The 12426-nt window shown below is 36.6% G+C and overlaps 1 protein-coding gene across 1 annotated transcript in view; it reads right to left on the reverse strand.

The window, feature by feature from the left end:
* The window catches only part of LOC149797154 (uncharacterized), a 110192-nt gene extending 98312 nt beyond the window's left edge, over positions 1 to 11880 (reverse strand). Inside the window, exon 1 of the mRNA XM_089961831.1 lies at positions 11773 to 11880. The gene's annotated coding sequence lies outside the window, so the exon portion shown is untranslated. The remainder of the gene's footprint in view (positions 1 to 11772) is intronic.
* Positions 11881 to 12426: the final 546 nt, after the last annotated feature.

The following is a 12426-nucleotide window of genomic DNA, read 5'->3' on the forward strand; positions in this document are numbered from 1 at the left end:
TCTCAGCAACTCGGCAACGAGAGCCAGTTAAGCATCATCCTGCGCTACCGAACTCCATCAGAATGATTATCATAGGACCATCTGGATCGGGTAAGACGCAATTATTACTTAATCTGATAATGAGATGGTTGAAATGGGATAAATTATATTTAGTAGCACCATCCGTTGATGATCAACGATGTTATGATGTACTTAAAGATTTCAATGAAAACGCGCGATTACTGGATGAGGATAATGATGTTATAGAGTTTATAACCGATATTGATGAAGCACCATCCGTAGATTCCATAGACGGATTTATTAATAATTTAGTTGTATACGACGATGTGATGCTAGATAAACAATCAAATCCAGCCAGAATATTTTCCCGAGGTAGACTCAAAAATACAGACGTGATCTATGTTACTCAACGATATACACAAATTCCGAAGGTGATCAGAGACAACTGCAACATTTTAGTTGTGTTTAATGGCGTAGACACACACACGTTGCGAAATATTCATCAAACTTGGTGTGGTGGTGACATGGATACAATTAAATTCAAAAATTTCTTCTCACGAGCGCAAGCTACTCCGCATGGATTTATAACAATAAATTTACATGATCCAAGAACAAGATATCGTGTGGGTCTTGATAAAATATTTGGGTAACAGGGGTGATGATAAAATTAAATTTAATTAAACAGATATCATTAATATAATGAACAAATGTGCGCGGTTACGTCAAGGAACAACAGATAAATGCAACAAAAGGTGCCGTGGAGAATATTGCAAGAAACATAATTATCTTATAAAGAAAAACCCTCATGCTGGTCCACGAAGTTGTGTTGGATGTAACAACGGCGTTAGAGGATTATATCAGATTTGCAAAAATTGCGGTGGAGATCGATACAGAAGTTTGATGATATATTATAAACACAGAAAGAACATAAATTCAAAAATAGAAAAACCACCATCAGAACTTGAATATTACTTGAAACATAGAACAAATAAAGATGAAACAGATGAAGATGAAACAGATGAGGAAAAACGACAGCGAGAACGCGTTGAAAAATATTCATCAAACTTGGTATGGTGGTAAATTAATAGCAGCAGAGAGGGTACCTACCAACGTTGGTCGTCAAAAAAATAAACAAGAATAAATAAACACGTAGAGTACTTTATTTTTTCAGCTACTATTTCGAACTGAGGTTTTATTAGTACAATCGGTCATTACAGAAATAAAACATCTCAAGGAAAAGTTCATTTGTAAAAACCTTGACCTTTCTACGAGATGATTTTATTTGTTTGTTTTATTTGTTTTGTCGGAATTCTATGGTCTGTTCACCCTCTCTGCTATACCAGTATTTAAATATTCATTATGATGATAGAATTAACAATCACTTCAATGTAATTATGTACAAGATGAGTTTTTGCCAACGACCTGATACTGTCATCATCACGTTATTTCGAGCTGCGCAGTAACAGCTGATTGTACTAAAGCGGACCTTCTTAAAGAGGTCGACATGTATAAAAATAAAATTAGATAATAGCATATGTCTGCTAAAAATACAAAGTATTGAATGTAGACGGCTTATGGGCGGTACAGCAGCTAAAAATCAAACTGACGTTGTCTGCAGCTAGGCGAAATTTTACTTTTAGAAGATTAAAGTTAATTAGACCGACGGAGTGATCAATATCTGTTCTTAAAATCAGTTGTAATTATCCTCGTTTCTTTCAGCTATATTCCTAAGAGATCAATGCAAGAGAATTGTATGCGTGATTAATAGAAGCCATCTTATGTACTGGAATGGGCCAGAAAAATCACACCGGAATGTGAGAATTAGTAGGCAGGAACGGGGCTTTGCCCGAGATTTCCCTCTCTCATACAGCACATATTCTGAAGAAAAATGGCGTGTATTATATATGGATATAACTGTAGAAATATAAAGTGGCTTATATTTTTTTTTTCACGTCATCAGAAAAAAACACGCAAACTAAGTTCATACAAAATAATGTAAGCAATGATTAATGTTTATAGACCAGCAAAATTCCTGCTTTCAGTAACAAAAATACGAGACCTTACATACGTTCATGAAGTCTTCTACAATGTCACTCAGTTTGCACAAAAAAGTAATCTTTCACTATCTGTTTTCAGAATCTCTTCCTGGTACACGGAGCATCGCTGTAATAATTACATTTTATTGGTGTATTCCAAAACGCTTTCAAAACGCATGAACTTTGCAATACGCTCTGGAAAGACCTACATGAAATGATTTCTGAGACAGCAGATGTTGAGAGTAACAGACGCACATTGACTTCAATGATTATTTACTGATGTAAAGCACACGATTACTATGATGCTAGAAAAGTATCTCGAAAAACCACGATTATAAAGGCTGAACTGTAATAAAGTCACGATAAGGTCATACAGTGGATTTTTTTCTAACCTCCATAAAAAGACTATAATGAACAAGCGTCATATCATTTGAAATGGAAAGAGAACACAACTGCAGTACTATGGTCCAGTTTTCTTCATTTGTTTGTTTTGAAAACTTGAAAACTGACTTTTTATTAAGCTCTGTAAAGCAAATATTGCTCCAAAAAATATGTCACCTGACTTTTAGAGTCGGGATTGCTATTAGCAACAGATAAATCAGACGCCTTCGAGGTCCTACCATTTCGTTTATTTTCAACTGAGTATTATTCTAATGAGCCTGATGTTTCGTTAATGTGAACTTGATTATATACTTCAAAAGAATAGTTTTCTTGCTGACTTTTATATTGTGGATTTCGAAAATCGACGAAAAATGCGAATTTAAATACGTTGTCGAAATTGAGTGTATATATTACCCATCATTCAATGCGTTCGACAATACTTTTCATTGAAAGTGACGAAACAAGTTGTTGTCATGATTTAAATACCAGCTATACAACGTCATTTAAAAAATGTTCACTATCAATGGACCAGTATGTGGGATATAGCACGTTCTGCTCCGATCTTTACTTCTTATATTACAGCCATTTTAAGACCTCAAAAATTCAATTATAAATTCCATATTTGTAAATCAAGACGTCGAGTACTTCATGAAATTTGATTATACAATTCAGGCAGCTACTGTCATTTGGATATGTTTAAGAGCACAACTGCAGGGTATTTTTGATTACGTTCATAAGTTACTCTTTAATATTGTCTTTCCAGACAGGGGGCCCCGAGTGGCCGAGTGGTCTAAAGTGCTCTTCGTTACGGATCACTACCATCTCACCTCTGTCTGCGGCGGTTCGAGTCTAAGATTCAGCCAATGTGGGCATGTGAGAAAGCTTGCCAGTAGCTTCTCGTGGGTCGGTGGTTCTTTCCGGGGTTTTCCGGGTTCTTCCTCCACCATTAATACTGGCCGCCATGTATAGCCTATCGTGCTGAAAAAAAAAAAAAACCCACAACAACAACAACAACTTTCCAGACTAGTTCCATGATGCCATCAATAAAACAAGATCAAAGTGATCTCTTAAAAGGCACCAGATCAATAATGCTGCAGTTGGAATTATGGGGCATTCTATGTACATAATACAGTGAATGAAGATATCTGTAATACAGATGCTGTTTTGTGTTGTGCTTTTGATAGGCGTGCTATGCAAATAACAAAACAAAGCGCTGATTACATAATTTCTCCGGGAGGCAAAGATTTTGTGCGGACTTGTACTCGTCTTATTTAGATAATCATAACTTTATTTTTGGGCTGAAACTCATTTTCCATTAGGTGAAATTGTGTGTCTTGTTCCAGCCCTACGTGTGTTTTTCATCCCATTGCAAGATGCTAAATCAATATGATCTAATAATTTGTGAAACTTAACAAAACATTGTAGGGATACATTATATTGCAACATGTATATTGATTAATATGGGTGAGAAAGTAATAATCAAAACGCAAGATTATTGCATGCAGTTAAAGAACAAATTAATGAAGAGGGTACAAATAATAATTTACACTGTCAGAAGTACTTCAAAAATATTAATTGCTAAATACAAATAAATATAGAATTTATCATCATTTCTCCGTCAGGACATGATCAATAGACAAAAGGTTGAGCAAATATTCAAGTACCTGTAAAAATAAAATGATTGATAAGCACACTAACCTTATGCTATTTACAATCAAGGATATGATAAAAAATGCTTCCGTCATGGATACAGTTATGGGATGCATCCAGGAAGTTCACTATTGTAACGTCCTCTTGGATTTCTGGAAACTTCTCCGTCCGCTAATTAACACACTTCTTTGGGGGTTTTATCTTTCAAAATGAACAGAGGTTGACAGAATAGATGTACCTAAGTATGTGAACATTAAATATAACGAAAATGTAGTGGTGACCCACTCGTAGGTCAAGCTCCGGAATAGTTGTAACAAGAAAGGATTTGAAAAATAAATGTCATATTTATATAATCGACTTCATGATAAAGTGTATCGTATCCAGTCACCAGCAACGCCTGCATAAGACATTTCATGAGCAAACAACAATGGAGTTATGTAAATGAAATGTTGGATAACAAGTACAATTAGTAGAAATAAAATAACGTTAACACAAATAAAATGGACACAACGGAATTCGAACCATCACTCAATTGCTTGACAGGCGAACGTGGGACCTACGACGCAATTGCCGCTGGAAGAATCCAAAAGTGACCAAAAGTGACAAACACGAACATTTATTGCTAATTCAGCGTAAAAAAAACCTTCTTCTTGGCGCCACGTTTGCGTTTTTGTTAAGCAATGTAACAAAGTTTTGAGAAAGGTTTGGAATGAATATTGAAGTTATTAGATATAATATTTTTACTGATATTGGGGCAATTAAGCAATAAAACGTTGACATTAGCTCTAGACCGTTGAAGTGAGATAACGGTAACGGACATTTTCTGCATCACTCCACTTGTTTCTCAGCTAATATCAGCAAAACAATATATAACATTTACATACACAATGAGTATCAAAACCTTTTAAATGTGCAAGCTAATTGAAACAGGAAATTTACATTGATGGAAACTAATACCAAATTAGGCCAACAGCTAAATGTCCTTCTGCGTTGTTAATGCGACACATGTTCACCATTCACAACATTTAATTTCGATTTTAATGTTATTCATAGAAATTATAAGAGTTATCTACTACGTATAAAGCTCGTAGGTAAATCTAAACACCTGAATGTGTGATATCGGATTAGACAGCTATTCATGAGAAAGTTTGCATTGCGCAAGTTGATTAGCGGATGGCGCACCCAACTGAGAGGTCACTTCAAACATTTACTGGAATGCGAATAAATATCTTGGCACTCAATAGCGACGCCCGAGGTTTCGACCTTTATCTTGAGTGTTTTTGGCGAACGCACAAAATCAAGAGAACCATAGATACTTCATTGTTTTGGTTTGTTACCGATGTAATATGACTAAATATACTGAGATTCAATCCACAGGCGCCACCGTTAATTTATCTTTATACACTGAAGTCAATCGCAAAATGAAGGTTTAGTTTAAATCGATGGTCGGAGGAAATGTGTTCTTCTTTGTAACAGGGCACCAAATTACCTAACTGAAGGAACGCGGTGACGATGCACTCTAAAGTCAGGTCATTATGTGTTTTACGAATTTGTTTCCCCCCAAAACTCTTCATCAAGCACACAGACTTGTATAATATATGGCAATGATGTAAGAACTCTTGTGGAAATGAAAGCATTATATACAATCCTTTCAACAGAAGATTATTTAGAGTAGTATTTTCACTAAATATTGACTAAAATTAGTGAAACGTTGCATATTTCTGCTTATCTATGCGAATTTGAATGCACGTCTGCGTTTTGTGAGCATACGTTTACATTTTTCTGTATGAAAGATTAGAATAAAAAATAAGGAATAGAAATTGTAAGTTAAGAAGGCAGGGGCGTGTGCAGACGGCGTATGGGTAACGTGTAGAAAATGTAATTACGTCGCAGCTTGTTTTCAAATGGGTGGTTGTCTCCGTCATGATGATTCATGTTGATCAAAGGATGGAGAGATCAACAACTCTTGATAATAGAAATTAACGTGATAGGTTTGGATCATTTGCGTCTAAATTTGAAGGATAGCTACCGTGTTGTATACGTTTTCATCATGGTCGTGTTTGACATTTGTGTCTACTTTCAGGTTCTAAAAGCAGTGTACGTAACAACATAAAACATGGCTCGCAATGTTCGTTAAAGTTACTCTCTGATTCGGAGAGTATTTTATGTAGAAATGATGACTTGACATGCAGTTAAACGTAGTGGCTGATATGTGTTTTGTCTACCAAATGAAAGGTTCTCGTTCTTATGAAATTTTCACAGAATCAAAGTCTGGGGTCTGATACAATACATTCTCACGGATATTCTTTTCTTAAAAAGCATTGGTCCTAATTACTTACAGCAAACACTTGTTTGGGTTCAGCTTTATAAGACACAGTATATTAGGGAATGAATGGTAGATACACTTATATAATAATAATGACACGTCGATTCTATGCTTGTCATCTAAACATTAACTTCAATTCAAAATATATTTTCATTCACTTTAAGTTCCTTTGCTATAATATAACTGACGAGTGGACTGTAACTAAAAAGCATGACCCATTGAAGACATAAAACCACAAGGGAGAAAACGTGTCTGAAATTTCGCGCCATACGAAATCTGGTCTCTTTATTGGTACTGAAGGTCATTACTATGAAAACGCCTACCGGGTAACTCAGGTTGTGTATGGTCTCTACATTATTTGATGGCTCGTCCCAGACAAATCAACTCCATTGAGATTCGGTGATCTCATGTGCGTATAGCGCTTGATAGAGCACTTTCAAAACGTCCTCAGATTTAAGGGTTTTCGACGATTAAAAATGAAGGAATGGGTAATGGGAATTTGTGAGATAGGTGCAGTCATCGATGACGGGGCCCAGATAAAGTTTATATTCTGGCGTTAAATTTACCTGAAGGGCGTAACCAGCGGTGAGATTTATAATAGCGACAGGTACTGCTTTGGGGAACAGTAGAGCTTATTGCCCGTAACGGACACACATGGTCAAAAGCATGGTCTTTCCGTCGCTCTCTGAGCGAGGTAGCACTACGAGGGTTACTGAACGCGAGTCAGTCGATTTGGATTTTTTATTGGTGGAAATAACAAATATTTGTACAGTCAATTACAGGAAAGTCGGCAATAAAATAGCTTTTTTACCATTCCAAGGAACAACAAATCAGCAGGTTGAAATCGCCAAGCACGTAGTCCATTTAGCAAGAGAGAACCTGGACTGGAGTTTTGGCACACGTGGAGTGCCTGTTCAACTCAAATATGTCGTTACGCAACGGGCTGGCGCTGGCGGAAGGAAGATGTTAGGATGGACTTACCGAGCTTAAAATCGGCTGAGAAGATATTTATAGCATATAATCAGCAGAAGGCTACTGGTCACATTTTAACCAGTACAGACCTCTTCAAGGTCGGTTACGTGCTCCGCTTTGAGCAGCAGCAAAATATCTGCTCTGTTGCCTGCAACATCGGCATGCTCAGAGTAGATCGCATGGACAACACCCAGGAACACTAGAAGGGTAATGTGAGGCCAACTTGTATGTGATGCAACCGTAAAAGACAACAAGCACCGTTATTTTGATAAAGGACCCATCAGGTGGTACTTGTATGCCAGAGATTGGAGATTTTCTTAGGTGTCAGCAAGTAAAAATTACAGCCTGTTCTTTGAAACATGCCATGGTAACATCTTGTGAGAGATTCGTGGCCTCTATCAGCGTTTTGACTGTTGCCACGACCTGCCAGTAATCTCGTTGACTGTAGAATATTACTACTAGCTTAGTATCCATTGCGTTTTGCGTTTTAACAAGTTTATCAGTTTACCTTGTTTTTGTCGTTCAAAGAACTATTGATCTACAAATGAACAGCTCTAGCGCCATCTCGACAACGCAGAAAATATTGCCTGCACCTGCAGATTAAAAATAAGCCGTGGAGCCGACGACGGAATACTCCACTCCTCCGACGACAAAATACCGTTTCGTATTTTTGTACTACGGTGACGGAGTGTTGAAATTCAGAAGTCTTGGGCTTGTCACCAATCTGAGAGTCATTGTCTTTTTTATGCCTGTCAACAGGCAGTACTAGCGCATTGCAGCATATATTTTCTTGTCGACAAGCATATGACAATCATCGAATACCTAAGTTCAAGGGTGCTAAGTACTGCTCCATGGTAAATGAGATTCCAGTGTCTTTGGCGTGCGGTGATGTAGAGCACTTACACATGCTTTCCGTTATTATAGATTTTCATTATTTCGATTAACGAAAAGTGTAACAGACGCTAGTTTTCTCTTCAAATGTGGCCAGGAGTATGTTGTTTAGATGCTACTGCACCTGCGGAGATTGTCGTACCAACGGATCACTAAACGTTGCTTTAATATGTCGTTCTGACGGCTCTTATACCTGCCAGGATGAGGTGTAAATATGCCAGCCACCAAACAAGATATGCCGCCTTATCAAACATTAAGATGGCATCACCTCTGGCTGCTTCTCGTGAGCTTTCTTTGCGTTTATCGCTACTGGAGTGACCTGGGCGTTTGGGAAGTTTTATTTTTCTTGTTTTCCTCAGCACGATGTTGTTTCATTATCTATGATTTTGGTTCTGTTGTTTGGTTTGTAGTTTTAGCGACTTTTGGCTTTTTCAACCGGTATTTTTTAGTTTTTGTCACCTGTATCATCTTCTTCAGTTCCTCAGTTCGTTTCATTGTCCGTTCCTTTCCATAGTTGATACTTATCATATCCACACAAGAACTAGCTATCTTCAAAGATAATCACTCCTTTTGCTTCCTACGGGGAGCCGTGACTGGGAGTTACAAAAATGAAGGTTGACATTTTCTTATATTATTGTTTTTGTTTATAAAGGGGGGGGGGGGCTTGAGGTCCCTCAACCCTGTAAGCAACCCACCCACCCATATTGATCTTAGTAAGTAGTCTACTCAGATGTCTGTGTACGAAGATCATAAGGTTCTTCGTAATGAAACATGTGTCGACATACATATTACAGTCATTTGTATGCACAAAATATTTCTTCTGCTTGGTTTAAGTTATTATGCGGAGTGAAGCTTTGTTCCACAAAAAAGAATACATAACTTATTCAATTATGCAGATTATGCCATATTTATTGTATAACGAACACTTAATGTATGTTCTATTTTCAACTTTTGAACCACGTTCTTTGAGATTTCGGGTCATAATTATGGCTGACTGAAATTTATGCACAATTATCCCCTGACAATTCTTCCACTTTCCCATCAATTTTGACCTTCATTTTTTTTAAATATTTGTGCGTACAAGCCCTTTTTGCTATATACTAGTTTACAGATTGTAATTAAGTTCTTCGTCACACTTGTATTGGTGTGTTATGTAATCTTCTACGTAAGGAAACAAACATGACGATACTTAAAACAGTTGACTTAGATTCCTGAACCGCATGTAAATGCATTTCCCGGAAATATCCGATCCCATATATATATATATATATATATATATATATATATATATATATATATATATATATATATATATCGGAAAAGTTTCATTTACCGTATGATCCTAACTGCATAGAGGGAGACTGTGGTAGCCAGATAAGAAATATATGTCTCTAGGATCTACGTTACTCAACACGATACGAACGTGTGTTTCTGTCTTTCATGGCAAGGTCACAAATAGGGGCAAAGTTTTATTTTGATCTCCATCTGACCCAGTGACCTTTCCAGATGTTGAGATGCAACATTTTACGTCGTGAATATAATGTGTATTGCGTAATATGTTTGGATTGTGAAAATAACATAAAATGTATGTACAGTATGGGCAACAATGTGCACTATCATGAATTCTTGATCGTGCGCAACTAAGTTCTGGGTGCTGCAAAAGAATGTTTGAAACCACCATTTAGCAATGAGGAAGCAGGCGATATTATTTGCAACACCCAAGGTCGTTGCTTTACGTTCCAGGGAAAGGTCAAGGATAAAACAAATCTACTTAAGATGAAAGAAGGAGTGGGAACATTGAATGAATTGATTTGTTTAAACTGTTGCATTTTAAACAAAACAAAATCTGAGACAAATTGATAATATTCCATGAGATAACAAAAAGGTTACAAAAATCTTCCTGACCTGCATTTGTTTACTAATATCAAAAATTGACGGTGATCAAAATTTTATCAAAGTCAAGAGAAGAAATAAATAATTCAAATGTGTATTCCATAGTCAGATTGTAACTTTTATTATTGTGACCGACGGTTACATATGCGACCTCCGTTATGCGGTGGATGGTTACACATTCACAAGTACATTGGTATACATTCGGTTAATTACTATTAAACTAAACTTTCAGAATTATATTTTCAAAAAAACTAGAGAAAGAAACTGCTTCAGCATTGTTAAAAATTAACGTCAAGAACTTTCCACATCACAATCAATACCTGTCAATATTGTCGGTATAAAGAAAAACTATAAAATATCCTTAAGAATAATGTATCTACCATGTAGTCCACAAAAATAAGTAGGCTTGTATCGGCGTTCACAAACATTTTATGGATCGGGGCTGGGCAAAGCCATTTTTCCACGGGATGGGGATATTGCACAACATATTTTTTTAAAGTCCGGGATTGTGGTGAGAGTGGGATACGTACACCCCTTCCCTTGTCCCTCTCGCAGACGCCAGTGGCGGTTATTTGTTTAGGCGTTGGGTTCGCGACCATAATGGCGCGAATTAGATTATCACCAATATATCAGCTACGGGGGTGTTTTCATGGGCAAGGCAGTTATTTTGCTTCCCTCTGCCGTGCTGTAAGCGCAAAAACAAAACACACATGGCCCAAACAAATGGTATACTAATGTAACTATTTACAAGTGTATTTAATTAAAAGGATTTTCAGCTTGTAAAAGCATGTTTATCCTTGATCCGTATTTTAGGAGTAAGGTTGATCGTGTGCACTTCACATTCAACGTGAAATTGGTATAATCGGTTACAAACAGAAATCACGGGTGCTTTGAATTTCTCTGTCATTTTCGGCTCTATTTTCAACTGCGCACACAATCGAGAAACTTACATTTTACTAGATATACATTAACATTCAGTGAAACTGCATACATATTTGGTCTCACTTTATCTCGTTTTGGAAAATGACAGTAAAAAGAGGGCAATACTAAGTTGAGAATATATATAAATATTGGTCGCGTATATTTAAGTATTCTATACCGTTTTCAAACTAATGATCTCTTTACAATGTTTTATAAAAAGAAGCCCTGACATACAAAATCTGTAAACAAAGTTATCAATGTGGGCTCCCTATTTTCCAGCAAACCAGTAGAAACATCAGACAAGTTAGGCTTTCAATAAAGAAGATAATCTTCAAACACTTTTCTTATTCTCGTTCCCTACACTCGCCGGATTGCAAGAAACAACTGAGCAATCACATGAGTCAAAACTTAAGCCTGACCCAAATTTTATCCAATCAAATTGATGGACTTTCAGCTACGTTTATGCTGAAACCCAAGCTCTGATGTTTAAAGCCAGCCCAGAAAGCGCTTATATGGCGCCGCTTTTGATATATTGCTTGATGAAAAGTAAACTAAGGTCGTGATTCAAAGGGTTTGCGGTGATCCAAGCATATGCCAGTGAGTAGTAGATAATTAAAACAAATTGAATGTTATTCTACGCTGTTTGCTACATACATATTGCATCAGCCTGAGTATCTCACAAAAAGTAAGTGAATTACTTACTTGCCGTTGTCGTGAAACGTCCTACCTGTACAAGAAACTGAATTCGACACAAATTAACTGTTATTCAACACAAACAGATCTGTCTTCCATGCTGTCCTTACGCAATTACCACCCTGTACCATACCATTGAAGTCAACACGATAAAATATTGATCCTGGTCACGTTTGCTTAAGAAAAGAAAATGATAGCAAGAAGCATGCTTACTACAGAAATCAAGATAATGTACATCACACACCCACATATGAATAAAGTCGACCATTGAAATACTGAAATACAAAAATGCCTATTAGACGTCAGACGGATCGATTATTTGTCTAGAGTTATGTAAATGTGAAGTAGGTCGCCATTTTTTACACCTGCAGGGCCAGTTAAGGAGCAGTTGTAAAGTAAAATGCATGGGCGAATACGGTTTCCTACAGGTTCGACTTAATTAAGATCTTTGTCAAGGGAAGGAGCAACATCCACAAAATAAACAATATGTACAATAAGCCCATAAAAACCTATGTTATTATATGTTTGAATGAAGAAACAATTTACAAGCAAGAGTATTGCGAATATGTTTAAATACAACAACAATTTCAATAAAGGTATTGCATGTGTTATATATGACAATTACGTTCTTAATTTTTTTAAAAATAAAATTGAAAGATTTTA

Source organism: Sinohyriopsis cumingii, chromosome 6 (assembly GCF_028554795.1).
Source record: "Sinohyriopsis cumingii isolate HCF-2022 chromosome 6, ASM2855479v2, whole genome shotgun sequence".
Classification (NCBI taxonomy): domain Eukaryota; kingdom Metazoa; phylum Mollusca; class Bivalvia; order Unionida; family Unionidae; genus Sinohyriopsis; species Sinohyriopsis cumingii.